Genomic DNA, 23,397 nt, shown 5'->3' with positions numbered 1-23,397 from the left:
ATGGCACGGGGTATTTTTGGAAGCACCAAATTACATGAGTGATTACCCGTGACAGAAGACTGTCTTGTCTCCAGGGCACCAGCTGAGCAGTACAGAGAACACAAACTTCATGAGGTCTCTGAGACCAGCTGAAGATGACCCCAGCACAATGTTGCAGTGACCCAAGATGTTGATAAACAACCAGGACAGGTCACAGGACAGAGGGAGAGGATACAGACTCAGTTGAGCATTGCTCTAAAGTCCTGCTTGTCACACTCACATCACAAGCTGAGGCCCTTCCAAAAAGCATTCTGAACTTCAGCACTGTCTTACTGACTTTTCAACCCCAAATTGATGGGGACCTGAATGTTAGGAGTCAGGACCTGCCACCTCCCAGATAGCTAAAGTCCCTTTCTCCTCAGTGTTCAGTGAGCATCACTGCTTGGGTGGGCACCTTCCTGAGAAACAGCTGCAAGCAGATATTTGCGAACATTTCCTTTCACAAGTTCTGCCCACATTGCTGATCTCCCCATATTTGAAGTGTAACCTTCTTCTGGTAGTCATATCTCTTCTCACAGATCCAGATGCTTCGGGGAACAAGAACCTGCAATCCCTTGGCCTTACTGTGCTCAGTTTTATCAGCAGTGAGAAAACATTTGGCAAAACACTTAGTTCTCTCTCCTGTTCCCCCTTCCCTGCTCCTGCAGCCCAGCATGAAACACCATTCCCTGGGCATCACGTCTGCACACCTCTATCACATCACATCTGCACATCTCCTGCCTGTAGCAGGAAAGGGCCACTTTAAGGGGCACAGCCAGCAACGTTGCCACCTACTGCATCCTAGAAACTGTGATGCCCTGGCATGTGGTGACATGCAAACAGCACCTTACTGGTGACACAGTGACCTTCTAGGGTTGTTCCTGTGGTATTAACAGCCTCATAAGCAGGAGCTAACTTTCCTACCACAGTGCAACAGGCCAACATCCCAAGCTACACTTGAGAGACGAGGATGAATGGCTTCTGGGATTCGTGGTCCTCTGGGCTATCTCAAGGCACCGGCTGACATAAGCACTATCTGATGTGCTGTGAATAATTCAACAGCCATGCATGCCTGTCTGCACCAAATTTGTATTACCAGGTGATCCACTAATACATTAATCCAATCTTAGTGATCATCTGACCACAGCCTATATGTTCAATGCTTGGCTCTATCATTAATCTCACTGTGTGATTTTAGACGTTTTCCCTTCCCTGAGAATCACTTTCCCACAGCTGGAAAATGGGACATAACAGGTTCCTGTAAACCCATACCTCTTGGGGCCTTACTGTCCCACCACAGGGTATAAGTAAATCCTACTAGGATAGAGTGTTTGCAAACAAAAAGAAATATTAATACTTTTTTTAAAAAAAAGAGATGTGAGAATGCAGAACAGCTGTGTTTTAAGGGTTGGTGGAGGCTGTCTCCAAAAATAAGAAGCTTTATTTTTCTTCAGAAAACCATTTTTAAAGAAATAAACTGGTCCTCTGTCCATCCTGTAGATGCAATTAGTCCAAAGGAGCCCTTTCTGAAGGAAGGCACTCTGGGGCGTCAGCATTTGCAAATGCTGTTACTGAGAGAATTTTTCTGCTTCTGTAATTAGATGAAACAGAAAAAGTATTTGCAGTTTTTTCCATCTGCTCATTTTTTCTGTTTTCTAATGGGTCTTTTTCTCCTCTTTATTACTGGACTGAAATACTTCTGGGAACAGCATTAGGTGATTTCACATGATGCCGATCTATGAAACATCACACAGTTAAAAAATTGATGTGTGGGTATAGTATAATGAAATTTATCTTTGTTCAGCCAAATTATTAAAAAAGAAATGGAGAGAAAATGGCATAATATGGATCAGCAGTCATTATATACCCTTGTCCTGGTTTCAGCTGGGATAGACTTAGTTTTCTTCTTAGTAGTTAGTGCAGTGCTGTGTTTTGGCTGTGATGTGAGAACACTGACTGCACACCGATGGGTTTCGTTGGTGCTGGGTGATGTTTATATTGAGTCAAGGACTTTTTGGTTTCTCAGGCCCTGCCAGCGAGAGGGCTGGAGGGACACAAGAAACTGGGAGGGGACACAGCCAGGACAGCTGACCCGAACTAGCCAAAGTGATATTCCATACTATATGATGTCATGCTGAGTGTATAAACTGGAGGAAGAAGGAGGAAGATGGGGACATCCGGCATTATGGCGTTTGTCTTCCCGAGTAGCCATGATACGTGATGGAGCCCGGCTGTCCTGGGGATGGCTGAACACCTGCCTGCCCATGGGAAGCGGTGGATGAATTCCTTGCTTTGCTTTGCTTGCGTGCGTGGCTTTTGCTTTACCTATCAAATTGTTCTTATCTCAATCCTTGAGTTTTACATCCCTTTCTGATTCTCCTCCCCATCCCTCTGGGTGGGAGGGAGTGAGCGAGTGGCTGCGTGGTGCTTGGTTGCCAGCAGGGGTTAAACCATGCCCACCCTACCTACTAGCTCTTCCAAAAATACACCTTTTAACCTTCCAAAACAACAGTTATGCTAAAGTAGTGTGTAATGTTGAATTTACACAATCTGTTTTTCTCTCACTACCAATATCCGTCATATACTGCCACTGTTAATACTGCCCTTAGTGATTAATGGTTTTGACTGTGTTTTGGAAGAGAAGCAGTTTTAACTCAAAGCCATAGAAGAAACAAGGCAAGATTCAATATTATGGGCTAGATTCAATAGTGGGCTTGAATGCCTCAAATCTGCCTAAAGCCTGTTTTAAGCTAATAGACCCTTTTTTATTTGTTCCTTTTGTTCTCCTTTTTTTTTTTTTTTTAATGTATATCCCTATTGCACAAAACTGAGACTGACTGTGAACTAGTCCCCAGTTTAACAAAGATGTTCAAGTTAAGCATGTTTAAATATGTGAATAATCAATAAGCTCAACTCCAGCGCCATGAAATAAGCATGTGAACAACACAGGTCCCTGGATACATGCCTTGGCATGGTTAGGAATGGGGAACTCTTCTGCATCAAGCTGATGCCAGAGCTGCTGAGAGTGGGGAACTAGAAATTAAAGCAGCCCTCCACGTGCTGCACAGCCTTCTCTCTGACACGACCTCCTGAGTTTGGATGTCATGCTTTGCCCATCACCATGGTACCTGAGCACATTTGGAAAGTTAAGTCAATTGTTTTACACTAGATTTTAAGATTAAAAATGTTTACACTTAACAACCATGAAAATTTGCTTATATTACTTATTGGCCACAGAGAGAGTGCATATCGCTTTATGTACCCACCCAAAGGTTACTGATGATTCAAAAATCCCCAGGCCTAGAGAATGTGAAGAAAATGTATTGTTCAAATCAAGGTTAATTTATAATGCGCTTTGATCTTCTACTAAAAAGTAACAAATTAAGAACATTATCCTATGCCTAGCACAGATTTAAAAATATTAAAAATTGAGAAACTCCTTTTAATCATAAAGATCTAACATCTTTTACTATTGTGCAGGATTATTTCTTAATTAGTACCACTTTTGCTAGCATTTTATCCAGCAAAGCTTTAAATGTCTCAAAGAAGAGAATTTACAGTTTATATTCTTTCTGTCAATGCTGAGATAACGGTGTTACTGGTGTTACATAAAAATCACTAAGTAAGTATTAAAAATAAGAGGAAATGTTCTTACCATTTCCAATGAGAAACAGTCTGCCATGCTACTAAACACGTGTCTGAATTTGAGCTACTATTCCAGACTGTGAATTTTAGTATATCCTTCAGGTAAAATGAAAGGCTGAGTCTCCGTCAAATTACTGAGTCAAAAAAAACAATTACCACCACCACCTCAAAACCCCTTTTATTTCTGAATTATATTTAGGGTGGATATTTTCAGACAACAAGCCTAACCCGGTGGTCTGTCAAAACCTCTTCTGTGAAATGCCTATCTACCAAAGATTTTTTTTTTTTAAATTAGGCTGGTGCTTTCTTTATTTCTTTATTACAATGAAAAATGGGAATATTTTTCTTCTGTTTGTTTTTTCCCCCTACACTTGTTTGCTTTAAAAATAATGGGTAAAATCCTGCCCCACTTAAGCCCCTGGGAGAGCTGCCAGGATATCACTCATCTAGTGCAGTTTTCACACCGTAATGTAAGTATTATGGATGTTGAATTTCAAATAAAAACATCCTCTTTCCAAATGCTTTTTAGTCACTAAAATTAAACAAACTGAAAAAATCAAAACAGTGAAGGGTAAAAACCCTTTCTCTCCTAAACACTTGACATTTTTCCTCTTGACTCTTCTGATGTTATAATTTAAATAGTTTTTTAGTTCTCACAGGCAGGCAGGCAAGGCAGGACTTGAACAGCAAACATAAAATCCCTACTTTCCTCTCACCTCCAGTAAAAAATGCCTATCAAACAGGCTTTATATGAATAAAAAATGAAAAAGCAAACAGTCTTATTATTTTTACGGGTCATGATTAAGACTTCAATTAGTTGGCTTACTCAGTTAATTCAACTTTTAGCTAACGTTTCATTTTTGAGCAGGAGATATTGACTCATTCACTGAAGTTCCTAACAAGCAGTTCCACTCTATTCTTTGGATTAGAGGTTTCTCTTTTTTAAAAATTATTTTTAATTTTCCTGTTTTCAGGGATTTTTAACGTTTGCATGTGCAAATAGATTATGGACACTTGATTTAGGTAATACCTTCATTCAAGCACCAAATGATACTTCCTTTTCCATCAGATGGCTAGGCATTTCAAGAGCATCAGGGCAAGGCAAATTTAAGTGGTGACATTGGAATATGAATTCTAGTGACGCACAAAGCGCTCAGTAAATGACAAAGGTATCTCTTGAGGAACAGCTGAAAGCCATTTATACTCAGGCGTTTCTACATCATAAAAAAAAGCAGAATGAGACAAATTTATTGCTGTTATTTTTATTGATTAAACTTCATGTTAAATTTGAAGTAAGCGTATTCAGTGGCAGTGTAGTCTCTGGAACACCCTGTCTGATCCAACTAACTTGAGGATAAACCTGCAGTTGTACAGGCAACGTGTATTAAGCAGCTATTAGCCATGACACATACACAGTGATGCAGCATAAGAAAATCTGGGAGGGGAAGGATTCTTTATGCTGGAAAGAAGCTTGCAATATTGCATGACAGGACAAGCAAAATATTCTTCTATCGAATAAAATGAATAATGTGCAACAGCTAGCTAAGGACTAGCTGAAATATGAGCAAATGGGTTATAAATATTTCCCCATCTGCTTCATGCAAGGCCTTAAGAACACAGATTCATGTCAGAGCAGGGGTGGATATTGTATTATCATGTGCACGTTGAAAAAGTCTCGTAGATGAAAGGAAGATTGCAAAGCACAGCATTACCCACATACAGCTATATGAGGTTGGATTTCAGAACAGTTGTTCACCTCTTTATTAGGAGACTTTACATAAGTCTCCCCACTTACACTTGTTTTTTAAAATTGTAAAAGTATGCACGCCTTTGCCCCCCAGTGAGGCAATACATCACTCGCATCCACAGGTGAATCGTATTGCAACTGTATGTGTGCATCTCTCCTTGAGCTCAGCTGGAGGAGGCTGGTGCTGCAGCCTAGTGTCCTCTCTTAAAACACAGCTACAGAGCACCTACACCTGCCCGTGTCCCTGCCCTAAGACCCTCACCTGCAGGCAGACAAACACAGCTGGGGCAAGTCTCACTCCACCTGATCTTGCCCTTGGAGCAGGTGAGGGACATCTCTTTTAAAAGCTGCTTTTAAAAGAGCAGCTCCTGGCCTGGGGAGGTGTAATTCTTATGTCTCTCTCTCTGTGGGTTCTTTTTCCTTACTTTCCTAAGTGGCTTCCAAGCAGACAAGGGGTCTTTCTACTCTAAAAGGTATATATTATTATTTCAATGACACATTTCTTTACAATGCTATTTACAGCCTGTAGCGTGCCCTTGTTTTTGTTTTCCTGCTAATGTGTGACCCCAGGGGAAAGGTACGTAACAATCTTACTGTTCTTCGCCTCTTTGGTGACAGCACCTCTGAGGACTGGTTTCAAGCTCTGGTAAAGATGCAGTGTATGCATGCTGCTTTAAAAAGCTGAATGCACTCCCTCCTCCTTCCACCCTCCCCCCCCCCCCCCCTCCCCACAGTACCTCTGAAAAAGTAACCTATAGTAACTGCTCCTAAAAGGGGCTGTCTGATCTGGAGAGGGCTCTTCTGAACTGGATTTGACCCTGGCCTGAGCTGTGAATTGTGCTTTTCTGACTATTCAGTGGTTTAGTTGTCATCTTCTAACACTTTTCTGACCTTTGAGCCTGACCGGTGGGGAGGATGAAAAGCCTTTTCTTGCAGCCCCTCGGGGTTCCCTGTAGGGAAGGAAACCTGCAGATCAGGTGATGGGCTTTGCAGTGTCAATGTAGGCTGGCAGACTTGCCAAACCTGACGTTCTGACCCACAGGAGGCATTTCTGATGTTTCCTCCCATCTTATTTCTGCCCTGCTCCCCAGAAGATGTTACTTTGGAGCACTACTATCCTTGTGCAATGCTTCCTGAATGCTATGCCATCCATCAGGCTGTAAGTCATTTATGTTAAGGATATGACATTTGCAGACTTCGTCCAATGAGTAAAAGACCTGAATTTTGTCCAGACCAGCTATACAATAAAGACAAAGGATAACATTAACTACTACCTCAGCTGTCTGGCCCAAATTTACTGTGTTTAACTGAATGGTGATAAATTCAGTTACCCCGTATAGGAGATCCACTTTTCTTTCCCAAGCATCCATCCATCGGTCCTCTGTCAAACAATTTTATATTTATAGGGGTTTCAGGTATTCACCTACAGTCAGAATACAGCAAGATATAAATGGGGACAAACTACAAGAGGAAAGACAAACTGATAGATCATTAGACAGACTGAATCAGTTTGTAGAGTTGACAATTATATTCATTAACTCAATCAGCCCTCTGTTAATAGTGTGGGTTTGATTGCCGTCTTGCCTACAGGTAAATCTCCATCAAAATTACAACCATCGTTTAGTCCTCATTTTTAGAAACTATATGTGCGGGGGGGTGTGGGGGGTGTGGAATAGAAAAATCTGTTGCCGTTTCTTTTCTTCCAGCAGCAAAAAGCTGCTCCGAAAGCAGCGGGAGGTGCGGAGCCACAGTGACCTCAGCCGGCGCTGGAGAGACCGTGCCCGCTGCTCTGCCTTGCCATGCTTCCAGCCTGAGGATGCTGAGCCCTCTCCTGCCCTCAGGTCCTGCTCCTGCTCGCTGTCACAAAGCCAGGTGCTATAGCCCACGCTGCACTGAGATCGTCAACTCCTTGTTCTGGTCCCCTCTGAGAAATGGGGTTCAGGGTGGCCACGTCTCTGTTGCCACTGGGTAAGGATGTATGACGGCAACTAGGCAGATGTTAGCTGGTACTGGTGAGAAGGGTTAACATAAATTTTAGATATTTTTTTTTCCGGCTCTTGTAGGAGACTTTTTGAAACAGTGTCCCCAGCATTTAGTAATATAAGTAGCATACGTCTTCTGCTGATGTCAGCCTCACATTTAAGGGCTGTGGTGACTTGAACTAAATAATTCTCAGTAAGATCCTCTATGAAGTAAGTTAATTTTATAAAATAATGGCTATGTTATACAAAATTTTCTGTATGATATTTCTATATTGTGAATTCTCAAGTCATGGTCCAGAGTAAGTACAGCTTCATGAAAAAATGATGCTGTAAAGAGCATTTACACACATGTTCCAAGGTGAAAGGTGATAAACTCCGTCAAAGAGCTCATTTTCATATTTCTGCCCACATTTTGCACATCAAGCTGAGAAGATCATTATATTTTCAAATAAAATAATTTGAATTTTCTCCAGAAAACACATCTTTTAGTTTCCCTCTTGAATTTTCCCTCATTTTAAAATACATCAGGTGTTAATAAAGCCATATAAATATGAGTCAGCCCTTGTTTCATGGATGACACCTATTTTTCCCACTGATAAGCAATAAACCCAAGATCTTTTCTTACCACAGCAAATAAATCCTGTGTAACCCCAGAATCTGCAGATTGTACATTCCCCTAAAACAAATTTGGTTTGTTCCATTCATGACCATGAAGTGATGTAGACTTGCACCAAACCAAGAGTCCAACATTCTGTGTGTTCAGGCGCAATGACTCCATAGTCCACAATCCTCATAAAATCTAACCCACCTTCTCCTGGCCCAGGTTCACATGCTGTGAAACAGAAAACCCACTGCTGGGAGCTGGAGGAGGTCACAGCACTGAGCTGTGCTGTAAGAGGTCACCTGGAGGGCTAGGGACCAAGGGCAGTTTGGGGTAACAAGTGGGAAGAGCAGGCTGGGAGTGGGGCACAGCCAGTGTTCCCAGCGCATTGGTTCACATCAGCTCCGTGACGGAGTTTTCAGGGGGGCCCAGCTTCAGCCTCTTGCTGCTTCTCATGGCAGGAAATTTTGAGAAGTGATGCTGTGTCCCTTATTCAGAGGGAATTCTCTTAAAGCTTACACTGCTGCAGAGAGACATGATTATTTCAGGTTTTTTGTCTGATATGGTGTATCTGGGTCCTTGATATCTGACCACTTGTGTCCAGAAGCTTTAAACCTGAACTGTATTTATTTTTCACAACCATAAGCAAGTAGTGTATTTCCTTTCCTCCCCTTATAAGTTAGCATGGAATATATATGCACCCTTGGTGGGGTTTTTTTGTTTGTTTTTTCTGCTTCCATCATCTGGAGAACTGGAAACAATCCAGAGGTTGCTGGTGTGTCAGAAAGATGTCTTTTTGTCAAATCCCACCACCCCTACCAGGAGAATAGACATTTCCATTCTAGCCTCAGCCTGGAGTCAGTTTTCTTTTGCGTGCTCTATGTGCTTCAGACCAGCCAAGGGGGGTTTTTTGTTGTTTTTTTTGGCAGGGTGGATGTTGGCTTATTGGTTATGAGAGCCTGTACAATCATTGCAGTGGAAATAAAAAGCCCTGACACTAGAGCATTAGAAATAACAATGTTGGTTTCTTCCCACTAAGTGGAAATAACATGCTTTGTTCCACCAATTTGAAGTACAGAATACCTGACGAGATGGTGTATAACATTTTGTATTTTTCTGGGAAAATGTCTCAGTTTTGCTGTACCGTGCCAGAGCAAAACTGCACCAAAACCGGTCAGGTACAAGGTCACGGATAATGGGCCAGGTTCTCGGGGCTAAGGTAAATTGGAAGCACGAGGCTACAAGGATTTTTATCAACTGATAATGTAGCCTGGAACATTTATTTCACTAGCTAGCTGAAAGTCAGTTCTTGGGTATTGTGCCCTGATACCTGTGTGTGAAAGTCTTTGAGGAGACTGTCTCCAACCTCCAATAAATATATAACGAGTGATAGGCACTTACAATAACTGATCACATGTAACTGACAGAAAAAAATGGTGACCCTGTTTTAATAAATCATGCAGCTTGCTGAACTCGATAGCATCATATATTTTTTAAGGTAAGCCCTCGTAGATTTTGAATAAAAAAGGAATCACTCTGGAAAAGGCATACTTTTTCTGTTCCTTACCTCACTACATGGAGGGAATAAAAAGCCAGTGGCCAGTTCCACCTGGTTCTTCCACTGGTCCCTTTGCAATGCTGCGGGGTCCCGGACAGACTGAAGAGGAAGCAAATCTTTCTAGCAACCACTTGTAACATCATTGTTGGTATACTCTATCTCTTAAAGGATTTAAGCACCAGCTGTAGTTATAATGTAATCTTGAGTTTTGGAGGGACCCTAGACCTGTATTTCTATAATGGTTTCCAATTTTCTAGGTTAAGTTTAAGGCAAACACAAGGAAACGGAGCTGTCTGCTGCAGCAGGCAGTGAATCGGGACTGACCTGCTCTGGGAGGGACTGAACAGGCAGAGACCGTATTTTTTCAAACGCATGAATCGGCAGCGTTTCCATGAGGAAATCTTAAAACACAATTATGAAAAAAAAAAAAAAAAGCTTGTCTCTCATTAAGGTCTTTCCTTTCCCTTTTCTCCACAAGTATTTTTATATTCTCATTTGGGACAATTCCTACAAAGCTTTTATCTGGGACATTGCCATCAAGTTCTTTAATTTCCTTCACATTTTATTGGCGATTTATCATGAAAGTGAGTGTCGTTTGGCATAGCTGAGTATCCACCGAGGCCAGCAGCCGCCTTTGTTCAGACCCTGAGATTTGGTCCCAGCTTTTCGAGGCCAGATGGGGCTGTGCGATGGATGGGGAGCAGTGTTGTTACAGGACTGCCTCTGCCTTGCGGGGCATGGAACACAAGCAGGGCAGTGCTGGTGGAGCTGAGCAGAGCATCTTTGAAGCAGTCAAGACATTGGACCAGTCTCCTGCTAATGGCATGGTTACAGATAGTATATTTAAAATCAATACACATCGCCTTTATACAGAACCCTCCATTTGTCAGCTCACAAGGCAGACATTTCAACTTTTCTGTGTTGATTAAGCTGGGGTATAAATAACTGACTTCCCAAAGATTATCGATAAAGCCTGTATTAATTAAATAACAGAAGGTGAACTAGGCAGGCAGAAGTGGTCCAGGGACTGGGGCACTAGCCCAGGATGAGAAAGATTCACAATTTTCCGATACATGTTTCCTGCACAGCCTTAAGCAAACCACTGACCCTGTTGTGTCCTGTTTGACCAAACTGGACAAATAATCTTTCCTTGTTTCACGAGAGGGTTTGATGTAAGGATAAATATATCAAAGATGAGAAAATCATACAGTCTGTATAACAAGGGTGATGTACACGTCTTCCAGTACAATTACAGTTGTGAGGGGGTTTTGAACTTTGTGTGGTCTGATCACCTTATACCCTCCCTTGAAATAAACTGGGGTTTGGTCACAATGTAATTTTATCCAGTCTTTACAAAAAATCTGAACACACTATTTGTTTGAAATTTTTCCCAGCACTGGCTTGAAGTAAAAGAGAAAGATGTACCAGGGGAAGATGAAGCTATACATGGATGCATTTCTAACTGACTGTTACAGCTCCTGGATCAGATTCTCAGCTGATAGAGCTACAGGGTAATTGGATTACAGTTAATGTAAATCTCCTGACTGACACCAGCTGAGAATCTAGTCCCATCTTCTAAAATCAGACACTCTTCCGAAGGACTATGATATCTATATGTTTTTCCTGGCTGTTTGTTATGAGATGTAATGAGAAAATAGAATGAGCTTTAACAGTGAACTTCTGAGCTTTTCTGAATTTAAGTTTACTCTTACTGTAATATCATTTTTTATGTCACAACTAGACTGCAGATCAAAAGGCTGAGTGTGTCGAGGGAATTTGGTGTTTTACATTTAGAAGGAACATTTAATGAATTATGCTGCCCCCAGATAACCCCTATTTCATTTGTATATAATGCTCACGGCTAAGGATTGTCTTCCTGATCCTTCGCAGATGTTAGGCAGTACAATTCAAGAGTGGTCATATTACTGCTGCCATCCTTACTTGCAGACTCAGTCCTGCAAGTGCTGAGTGCCTGAACTCCCACTGAGGACATAAAATGGCTTTAATAAAACAATAATCTTAAATTTATCAAAGGCATAAAGTTCAGAGTGAAATCAAATGCTTAACTTTTTTCTCTCTGTGGCTAGTGGGCAAAAAACATATTATGTAAACATGACCTTTTAGTAATTTAATATTTAGTGCTTTTTATATTAGTACCTAATTGCTAGGTTTTTTTTAAAATGAAAAGTACTCAAAAATATTAGATTGCCTATAAATATTCTGTCCCCTTAATCCCTGGAGGTATTACTGACTCAGCTCCCACTAACTGGGCTTGTCAGTTTGCAATTCCACGTCTTCAGGAGAGGAGGTCCAGATCTTTAAGTTGATGTTGGAAACAAAGTAAAGAATGCACCAAATAGTATACTGGTAAATGAAATGCTGTTGGTCTTAGGAATAAACTGTTTCATTACTTAACAGCCATGCAATGTAAAAAACCTGAAAAACTAATCAGACATCAGGCTTCAGGGTGCAAGTTTGCTGTCTGTCAGGGTCAGCAAAAAGATTTCTCCCCCCTCGCCTCTGTCAAGGCTCTGGTATAATTGGCTCTGTGCATTATGGAATGTAGTGCCTCTCCCTATGCCATGAGGCAATTGTCAGAAGCCTCTGGAAACTGGCCTTTACCTCCAACACGCTTATATGTTTCACATCATCGTACATCCTCATTTCGTGTTTGCATTCGTTCTGTTTGGTTTTAAACATGTAAATGATTTGCAGCCTATAAATGCCCGTGCCTATTTGTATGTATGTGAGATATCAGACCAGGTGAAATGTTTCTGCTTTTCAGCTGTGAGGTTAAGTGGGTGAAAGCTGGTATGTCTCAGGTCTGACCCTGGGGAGCAATCAGCAGAATTTGCAAGCCCCCCCAAGCGACTGCACCCCTACCACGGCTGTACAGTTTAGCTAGCACCAGGAGTCCCCAGCTGCAGGTACACCTCTCTCTAAAACTAAGTGATAATAAAGGAACTACATTCCGTCTGAAAAGAATTTTTATTTTTTTATACAAAATGCAACACAGTCTTCTGTAAGACCTGTGAAGTGTGACCTGAGGACTGCATCTGGCCTCCGATTTCTATCCCACCCAGACATACCGAGGGAGCAGCAGCCTTTGGAGCAGTGATGTGCTCAAACGCCGTCAGCCTGAGCCCTGGCTAGGAAAAATGGGCATAATGTCGGTGGATACAGTATATATCATTGCCTACAGTGGAACTGTGCTGATTTAATTATCCAAGGACCTGCCCTGTGTTTCCTCAAACAGCTCCCAGTACTTCTCCTCTGCTTTAAGGTGGTTTTGCTACCGTATTAACAAACACTGGAAGAATCAGTGATTGCAGGTGGCCTTGGATCATACTCCAAGAGCTCTCGTTTGAACTGGTGGCAAAACTCTCTTTGTCAAGGGTGGAACCATGGCTGGGCCTGCAACGGTGTTTCCACAGGATTTCCTGTTCCCTGGGATTCTGTGGGAATTGCTAAGCATTTCCAGTAGATATTGTAATTTTAAGAAGAAAATTTGAATCCAAGTACTGGAATAGGAATTGAATGTTTTCCAGCAGCATTGATGATTTTTTCCCACCTGTTTTCCACTTACATTTGCTCTTTGGTAGACCTACAAAATAAGAATCTTTTGACCAGCAGCACTCATTGTTGCTTCAGGGCAAAGAGCATAGGACAGAACCAACACATGCTCCGTTGCCCCTACAGAGTCCAGATGTAGTAAAATGCAGCAGAAGCAAGACAAGCTGTGGAACAGAAATAGACAAAACATTCTGAAAATCCAGTTACTTTCTTCCCCAAGGATTTTTTCATGTATTTGCACACTAAACAAACACTGACCCGATGTGCTGGAACTGAGCTGTTGGCATCAATGTCAGTGGAGGCCAGCAGAGGTGAGTGCCTCCATTACAGCGAAGTCCTTGTACGTGCTAAATGGCAAACAGCTGCTCTTCAGTATCAGCAACAGGGCCTGAAAGAACCTGAGGGAAACTGCAGGTCTTTAGGTTTCTCCTCTTTCATATTAAATATTGACCTAGCTTCCTTTCAAGGTAGGAATTCATGGTGTCCATAAAGCAATTTGTATTAGGTCAAGGTATTTTTTTGACATAAACTGGTTGCAAAAGATCTGCCCAGAGTTCCTGAAATCTTCCACCTTGTCTAGACCTAACCTTTAGCACAGGTGAAACTTTGTCAGGGATGTTTCAACACTGGTGAGATTGCTACAGCAGACAACCTTGGTATGTGTTGCATGGTATGTTATTGGATCTAGCCTCATGAATTATCCCTGCTGGGGGCTATACTGATTTACACATAGTCAAAGATTTGGATACAGAGGAGAGAGATGAACTTGTAACAGCCAGATATACAGCAGTCTTGTCTGTGTATACACCATTTATTCCAAAATTGATTTTGCTAATGACCAGAAGATAAGCTTAGTTTGGAAGTATGAAATAGTATTCACAATATTGTTAATTACCATTCATCTGTAGAGATTTCTGATGAGTAGCAAAGACTAGTCACTTCGAGCCTGTGAGCTGAGATGAGCCCAGCCTACAGCAGTTTAACTGCAGGTTATCCAGAAACTTAACTGTGGCTTCTGGATACTTTTAAGATTCCTGAATTCCTTCAAAAATGCAAAGCAATTGAAGATATTCTGTTAGCTTTCTGTGGAGTGTTCAACAAATTATTAAACACTGACAAAATGATCTCTAAATCGCGTAGGCAGTCTTTGAGATTGTGTCTCTTTGCTCTCTTTACCTAAACACTGCATGTCTGTGGAAAGATGATATAGCCCAGTCTCAAGGCTTCAAAAGGATATGCATTAAAACTCGCAGATCCACATCAAATCTCAAGAAAAAAAAAAAAAAAGGGGGGTTGCATTGCATGCAGTAAACACGTAAGGAAATGTTCATCAGGATCTGAAAGGGTTTTGTTATCCTGTTTCGGGAGATCAGTCAGTGATAGCTGCATCATAGCAGCGCACCCCTATTCATGCCAAGTTCTGCTCTGTTTAATGTCATCAAGAATACAAGAACTTCTGAGTTCTAATTAAACAATTAAGCAATATGGTGTTGCTCTGTCCCAAAAGGAACAGTTTTGCTGTGTTTTTGAACAACTGAAACTTGCAGAGTTTTCTGCTGATGTGCCCAAGAAGTTAGTGCCAGACCATACACAGACAGCTGTGTAAACTGCAGACATGCCAGCCCTCTGCCCTGATCCCCCAGGTAGACACTTTTAATCATCAAATACATGTTATCTTATTCCACTCCACTCACAAAGAGATGTTCTTACGACTTTCAGGTCAGCAAGGCACCTGCCCCGCTCTTCGGACGGCGGTTTTCCTCCCCGAGCTGGGGCAGCACGCCTGAATGTTGTTCAGTTTTTCGGCCTCCATCACGAGCAGCTCAGCTCACTGACCCAGACCAGCCTTCGCTGGCACTTCCACTGAGCGCGGCAGGCTGTGAAGGAGGGTGGTGGAAGTGTGGCCATGTACTCTGTTCCATCCCCACTGGAATGAGGGCTATAATCTCCAGCAAAAGGACAAGGCAGATATCCAGGAACAGTGACCCCTTAAACTACCTCGGTGAGCGCTGGCAGAGGCCATCCGAGCACAGCCCGAGGGCTCCCCACTCTCCCTGTGAAGAGTGAGCGCAGACAGCTAGTGTACCATCCGTTTTCATCTTACCTTACCACATGCTGGTTTCCCCATACAAACAGGACTTTGTCTGCCCTTTAGAGTCTGCTTGCTCCAAAGATATTTGTTAGTGAGCTTTAAAACTGCGAGGAGTAAGAATTTGCATCAGATGCCCCTGTTATTTACAGAAACTGCTTCTGGACCCTGACCATATTAAAAAGCTAAACAGAAAATCTTGCTGACATCTGGGAACCAAAATTTTTTGGGTCAAGCTGATTTGTGTTCACTGCAACCTACTTACGATACATTTAATTAGTCCATACTTCGGGGCTGCTGTCAGTCAGCTTCCTCTGTTGATAGGCCACAGATGGAGCTGCAGTGCTGGGGGAGGTGGTGGATGTTCCTGGAATACTGAGGAAGACCAAGTATTTCTTTAGCATTCTCTTTTTCACACTCTCAGTATTAAACCTGCCACCACACTCAATAGTAACAAACTGGTGGTTTGATAACAACACATTTGAGGATGGATTTTTTGCTTCAGCAAATTAGCTGGGAATATCCTTCCTCCTCTGGAGCTTGGGGCACAGCCCACAGTCCCATGGCTTGCTAGGATGATCTGGAAACACCACCTAAGAAATTCCTGCTTCATCCAAAATATTGGTGATGCCCTCTATTTCATCTTTTCCCATTTTTGAGGTTTCAAATCTTTATAACAATTGTAAGGTATTTCATTCAAAGGTCTTGGGGGGAAGCTATATAAATTTTGGTTAGTCTATATTACAGGACTGCCTGCAGGTGTAAGACACTGAATACACAACACACGGTTGGTCCCTTTACATTCCTACTTTCCTAAATGAACATGAGCTCAAAAAAGAACCTGGGAGGCACTTCACCTTTCCCAAACTAAAAGGAGCTTAATTTCTAGGTTTGGAGTATGTCAGACAAACAATGCATGTAATTTTATTTACCATGGCAAATGGGCAGTTGATGTTTTTCTTCACCAGGTCTTTTCCGCTAAAAGATCTCAAAGAAACAGCCTGCATTATAAATAGTAAAGAAAAATTATAATTGCGATGTTGTCTCCTGCTTCCAAATGATGATGTGCAAGGCACATATATAACTTCTTGGCAAGGATCCATTTGTCAAAATAAAAGAAGCCAACTGCGTACAGGAAAGAGACGATAGATTTTGACAAACTTGTAGATGCTAGCAAAAAGGTAAACAAGAAGTTGCTGTGACTGATGTACTAAAGTAACACTGCCAGAGTACTAGCTTCTAAAATTAACAACTTTGTTGATGCTTTTGTGACTAGTCAAAAGAGCAAGTGTCATGATTTCTGCTATGTTTGACATTTTCTATAGTTTCTACTCAATTTTAATGTCTGTGTAATACTCAATACTCAGCTTTCTACAAGAAAGACAGAATAAGTAAGATTTCCACAAATGGGATAATACATTTGAAGACAGCTGACCTAAGAAAAGAGATAGCAGAGATGAAAATTTCCTGACATTTTTATGAACTCATCATTTTTGCCATTTAATATATAAAAAGAAAAACCTATTTCCACTGATTGATTACTTTAATGAATAAATGTACTCAATGATTTGGTGGCTTGAGTGGATTAAATTTCCCTTGCTGGCAGGAACTGGCCTTAAATGAAAGTGTTTTGAGGGTTTATTCATTTTTCCTGCACCAGAAAAAAAAAGATAGAAAATCAGTCTGAATTTCAAAGCACTTTGATCTCTGTGAATATTTCATAAACTATTGTCTGAACCTCTGTGAGGTCCTGTGAAGTAAAACCCAATTACAGTCCCCCAGACTGCGGGCTCAAATAATTCTAAACCAGACTTTTCACAATGTCACTGATGTGTTGAACAACACCCAGCAGCTTATAATCATACCCTTCTTCTTTTGCATTATGCTTCCTTGCTGTAATCAGTTCAAATACTCGTCATCACACAAGCCTCGCTCCCCATCTCCACACCATGTTTTCCAAAACACAGCAGCAAGTAAACAGTTGAGAAAAAAAGCAGCTGCATCACTGGGTATCGTTTTGACGATTTTTGGATGGAGATAGGAAGCAAGCCTGAGGATCACTGCAGGAAGCAGAGATCGGGGAAAAGGAACAGTGAACAGGGAAAAGGAGAAGAGGAGAGTTCATTACAAAACCCTAAATTCAACCAAACAAAAAAAAAAAAACAACACCTAGGAAAAGGAGGAACTGTGTGATTTTGGACAGAATAATCAGTCTGTGTCCCTGTTTGTTTCTGGTAGATCCATTCTCAAACTCATGGGTTATGGCACAACATAATCTGAAGTTCTTGAACTCATTAGTGTTGCATGTAATCCTTCCTGCAGTCCTGGGTCAAGCATCATGTGTTTTAGTATCAGACGTCATGTGACATCTCCACACTAATACAGATTTTTCTTTCTGTGATATGCACTAATGTCAAACACACAGACTTGCCAAAAGCTAAATGTAAATTTCTTCTCACAAAGGCAGCCTCCACAGACAGCATTTCTGCTGGCCTTGGTCTATACCATATAATCCAAACACATTTTAGCTTTAAGAAAGTTGTTTTAATGGCAAAAAATGCATTTTAAAAGTTATACAACGTACTGCTTTAATTACAATTTTATATTTTGAATGTGGTTGCTTACTTTATAGGTTTTTGTTTCCAGCAATTAGAAGTTGAAAGATACTGAGTAAAGAGAAGCATGAAGGAAAAATGAAGGAACATAACATTTATTTTAATTAGCAATACCAGCTTCAAGGGGCTTTGCTGTAGATAAACCTTGTGACTGCATGTATAGGAAAGAGAACTCAAACTGTGGTGAGTCATTTGCTCCATATTTTCATTTTTCTGGTTGTGTCCTGGTGTTTGCCTCTGTTGTCTTCATGCAACTTGTCTCAAACCACATTTGCAGGAGAAAAGGTATGTAAGCTTTCCTTTGAGGCCAGCTGCCGCTTAGTGAAGGACCCTCTCAGTGTTTGTGTCTGTAGAAATACACGTGCCTATTCACGCTGCCAACACTGTATTACTTTTTTCTCGTTTTTCTGTTCTGCAACATTTCCTAGTTTTATTGAGTGGTTCCTCATTGACTCAAAAGATCAAAAGAAAAACGTGCTTGTGTGTACTAGTTGATCATTCCAGCCCTATTAGAGAAAATGTACAAATACCCTAGGAAGTGTCAGACAGTTAGATTAGCACCAACCGAAGCCTGATTCCTCTTTTTTTTTGTTACTGATCTAACTACTGAAGGCCATAAAGGCTTTTCATCTGGGAGAGAAGCGTAAAAGTAGAGGCAGAATCCTCTCACAACAATTAATAACCACAACGCACCCTATACACGGTGATATAGGCAATATCTGCCCTGGAGAGCCGTTGCTGTTTCATGACATATGCCTCCAACACAAGGTGTTTCTCTGAACTTCACATAACTATGTAGTCACTGCAGATGGAAGGAATAAAAGGGGTTTAGAGGAGCTGCTGGGATCAACAATTAGTTATTCAAAACTGCTCACAGTGCAATGGTACAGCATCCAGGTGTGGTTTTAACCCATCTCAGGATGAATCTGTCTGGAACTCAAAAGACCACTGCATTTAGAGCCCCTTACAAACAGAAGTTTAAACTTCCTAGTTTCCAGTTGTGTCTGTTTATTCAAACTGAGATTTCCCCATCGCTCTTCTTCAGAGACTCTTTGACTAGCTGACTTGGTGAATAAGGCAATTGAAGCTACACGAGCATCTACTTCTCTGTAATTCTCAACTGATACAGAGCCACAAGCAGTAGTAGTTTACTCTAGAGAAAAGTCTAGGAAAAAAGCAGTTTTTCCACCATTTGTTGACTAGAGATGTGCTGAGTAGGTTTAGATGAACTGGCAACAAAAAACTACTTTGCTTCTATGGAAGTGCTCTACTCCTGCAACAGATAAAGAAAATTCCCTAAATTCTCAGTATAGACTTGTTTTATTTGTGCTAAATAACCACATTAGCATTAGTCAGACTAATGCTAATAAGTTGTGTCCTTAAAATCTGAAGAATAATTGATAATTAAAATCAGAAGAGGTGCAGCAGTTCAGGAATTCACATGCTGTGAGCAGGAATCCTAAATGCATCTGATTGCAAATCAACACTGAGGAAACTTTTTGTCTGAGAGAAAAAAAAGCAACAATGACCACCAAAGGCATCCTTATGACTCTCACTAACGGAAACAAAACTATTGGAAAGACTATTTTTAAAATGTGGCTTACTCTTAGAACCCTGTGAGACTCACCTATGACATTAGCATAATCTGATAGTGATGTGACACCTCCTTTCAAATCCATCCTTTCCTCAAGGACATCAGGCGAGGTGAAAGCTGACAGCATTTCTGTTACACTGACAGAGCTGCGGGTCAAGTGAGCACCACACCAGTTTACATGAGGGCTGAATTTGACCTTGTGTCACGACAGCTCCCAAAGGATCCTACAGGGAGCACTGACGTGTTCAAGGCTGTATGTGCTGGCATCGCAATGAGATCTTCACTTTAAGGGCAACGTTGAGGGCATCTTTCATCCTGGGGCAAACACAGAGCATTGCAAAGATGTTCTGCTACAAAAAATTTGCGACAAGCTGCCATCATCTCCTGCAGGGCAAATACAGGAGTCTACTGTTGCAGACAAGCCATCAGAGCCTGCCTCAGGTGCTGACAGCGCTTCTTTAACACATCCACTTCTCTAACACAAGCCTTATTCTCCACAACAGCTGCTACCGATCGAGCTGTTACTGATCGGGCATCTTCTCCTTGTCGGCTAAAAGGCAAAAGCAAATCTGTTGGAAACAACATGGCCTAGCATCTTGTGGGCAGAGGGCTAGATCAGCTTCTAGTCTGCTGCCTGCATACCCGTATCCAGCACAGCGAGCCAAATGTGCTTTTGTACAGGCCTGAGGAAGACCAATTGATCTCTTGGAGGCAGGAGGGAAGGCTGCGTGATGAATGGGCAAGGCTGGCTTCCAGCCTCCTGCCCCGCCTGCCATCTAGTGTATGTTCAGGACCTATTTCCAGCTCAGCACAGCGACAGCTGGAGAACAAAGAACAGAATTAGTCTGGACTAAGGTGGCACGTTACTGATGGCATACGCTGAAATACCCTTCTCATCCCAGGACTCTGCACTACGTAAATAGGCCATACCCTCCAAAAGCAGTTTGCCAGCAGCGACTCAGTTACAGTGACCATGTTTGTTCTCAAAAACACAGCAGACAAAACCCAGCACTTACGCAGCTGTAAAAGAAGCAGATCACTTTTTAAACAACCTAATGCACCACATTTACATATGATAAACTAGGTGTAGTGTTCTAGGTACACTACTTTTAAAATTAGTTATCTGCTTCATCTATTTAGCTGTCTTTCAGGAACAGAACTGCTTGTGCTAGATACACACAACTGCTGAACAAACCAGTGGTCCCCAGCCACACCAAACCACAGCGTTCAGATTGGTATAGCACGCATCAGTTTGTTCCCTTCTGTGCCAAACCTCAGGTATTTTCCATAATTCTTCATTTCCATACACCCGTCAATTTCAATTGTTCTTCTTTAATGATGTCTTCTAATTTGGAAGGCAAGTGAGTAACAAAGGATAGTAAATTTGACTTAAGAAACAAGGATGGAACTGAAAGTAGAATATGACTCTACAGATTGCTCAGTAAATTTTTCATACAGGCCCATATTTTCTTGTCTCAGAGAAATTTTGTGACAATCAGTGCCTAAGAGTTGACTCTTTCTTTATTGAACAATAAGGTTACCTGGGCTTTCTGACACAAAAAAAAAAACCCAAAAAAACCAAACAAAACACTTCAAAGGAACATCAGTGAGATATTATTTCTAGATACATATATGTTTTTGTTTGATTGATCTTTGTTCATTGATCTCCAAATCCATGGAAAACAGTCAAAATTATTTTGGAATTATCAAACACAAACTCACACCCAGGTTCAAGTGTTTTATCTCAAAATCACGTCACGATGCTTTTGAGATCCAAATGCAGATATGCCTATAACAAAGTTTGGGGAACTCTGAGCTATGAACAAGTGAGTCAGCTCTGAGAACACCATTGAAAACAGGAACAGCAGTGCTAATTGCCTCCTACCTGGGCTAATGAGCTTTTATGCAGCAGTGCAGTAATGCAGCTATCCTGCCTGTGGATCTGGCACTCACTGCAATGCCTGGCCAGCACTGTCACCTGCAGTCATCCTCCATGGAACAGAAGACAAAAAGAAATGTCAATTTTATAATGGTCAGTGATGAATCCTGTTGTCGCTCTGACTTCAATGAATATAAACATGAATATTTGGCTAAATTAAGACATACATGTTAATGAAATCAGTCTTCTTAGGAGTGTGACAAGTCTCCCTTGCCCTACTTTTGGTGACACACTATCACAGCAGCAGCATCAGAGCAAATTTCCCTTCCCTGTTTTCTTCAATATGCACTTACACTAAAATCAGCTGCTGGCTGGTGGGACAGAAATATGGTTCTAAGTAGAAGCCCTTTTGTCAGTGTAACCCAGCAGAAACGAGACAAAAAGATAAAATTATCATGCCTCTTAGGTGTAAAATACTGCTTTTGAGTTGTTTTCTGCCTGACACGTACAAGAATGGCTAAATTGTAACATGGACCTGGGGCTCATGTTTCTGTTGTACTGCACCAGGTTGAGCAGAAGGGAAGCTGAAGCAGAGGAGAGATGGCTGTTACAAGAACCATTCTTTTTGTGTGATTTTCCAAGAGAACTTGAACAAAACCCAGCCAATTTCATCTTTGCTTCCTCCAGCCACCGCAGAACCCAGGAACAAACCTGGATCTTTCAGTTTGACTGCATAAGTTCCACTCATTTCAATGAGCAGAGTAACAGCAGCAATGTCTCAGCCTCTTTTTGTTTTTTGCTTTTAAGCTAAAATAATAGCTCCACTCACACAGGATGTATAAAGGGTATCTCACTCACAAACATTTAGCAGTTTTTTACATGCCTTTAAAAAATATTCGTTAAACCTTGCTGCAGCTACTCTGCTGTTAAATCTTTACCTGGGGAATTTTTAAAAAGTTTGGATCAGGAAGGTCCTACTGATCCTATTAGCGGAAAATAATTTGGTTTACTGATATTTTCATTTCAACAACTGTGTAAAAGTCTCCGTTGGGCAAACCCATCTCTCCAATTCCTCAGGGGTACCTCTGAATACATAAGCGTTAAGGCCACTGTAGTTCATAGTGCAAAGCAGAGACACACCGTGCAAAACGTGAAGAAAGACCCCTTTGTTTCTGGTTTGGGGCAAGGGGAGGAGGGCCCTGTGTCAGGGCAGTGGGCTGAGGAAGGAGCAGTACATGGCAGCTGTCACCTGGACCTCCCTGTGGAAAGGTGCTGCAGGACTACGGCCACTGCTGCTGGATTTAAGGTGGAAGGAAAACTGGATACAAATTGTAACTGCAGTGGGTCCAAGGCACAGGGCAGAAAAGTCTCCATTTGTATAAAATACAGATTTGTATGTAAATATTCAATAATAACTTCTGTAGTAAGGAATAAGAAATAAATTGCTTATTTGATGTATGATAAAACTATTATTTTGCACAGATGAGGCAGATGACACTTGATTTATATTGTCTTGCAAAAGCTTCAGACAATTAAGGAGAAAACTGTTCTGAGACTTATTACATTGACAAAATTCTGGTACAGCCAACAGCAATATGATTCACACAAGGATTGTCTGGCATGTAAAGCTCGTTTTAACAGATACCAATGTGACATACATAAAGCTGTCAGGCTTCCTCTAAAGGACAGCCATCCACTTCATGTTTCAAGTGCCAAATTAATTATATTTGACATTTAATTTATAACCTAAGGTATTTTAGATTTGAAACTTGACTATGATAACAGCAGATTAGAGCAGCACTCCATTTGACAGAATCAAGTTTTCAAGTTATTTTCCTTGTGTGTGAGGGTCTTGATTCAGATTTTTGTGTATCGAGCTTGCGTACAGGACACCGATACCTCTAAGCAAAGTAGGCTTCGCTCGCCTCCTCCCCCAGCCATTCCGGGGTGAATTATTTTGCACTTTGAAGCAAGTTTCTTCCGCAGTCTTAATCGCAAAGCTCCACCTAATGGAACGAGGGAAGAACTGTGCACAGAAAAAGAGGGAGAAATTGCTAAACACTTTGGTGAAGGAAAAACTGCTACACAACTGTAAA

The sequence above is a fragment of the Falco rusticolus genome, chromosome 3 (assembly GCF_015220075.1).
Source record: "Falco rusticolus isolate bFalRus1 chromosome 3, bFalRus1.pri, whole genome shotgun sequence".
NCBI lineage: Eukaryota > Metazoa > Chordata > Aves > Falconiformes > Falconidae > Falco > Falco rusticolus.
This window is presented reverse-complemented; position numbering follows the sequence as displayed.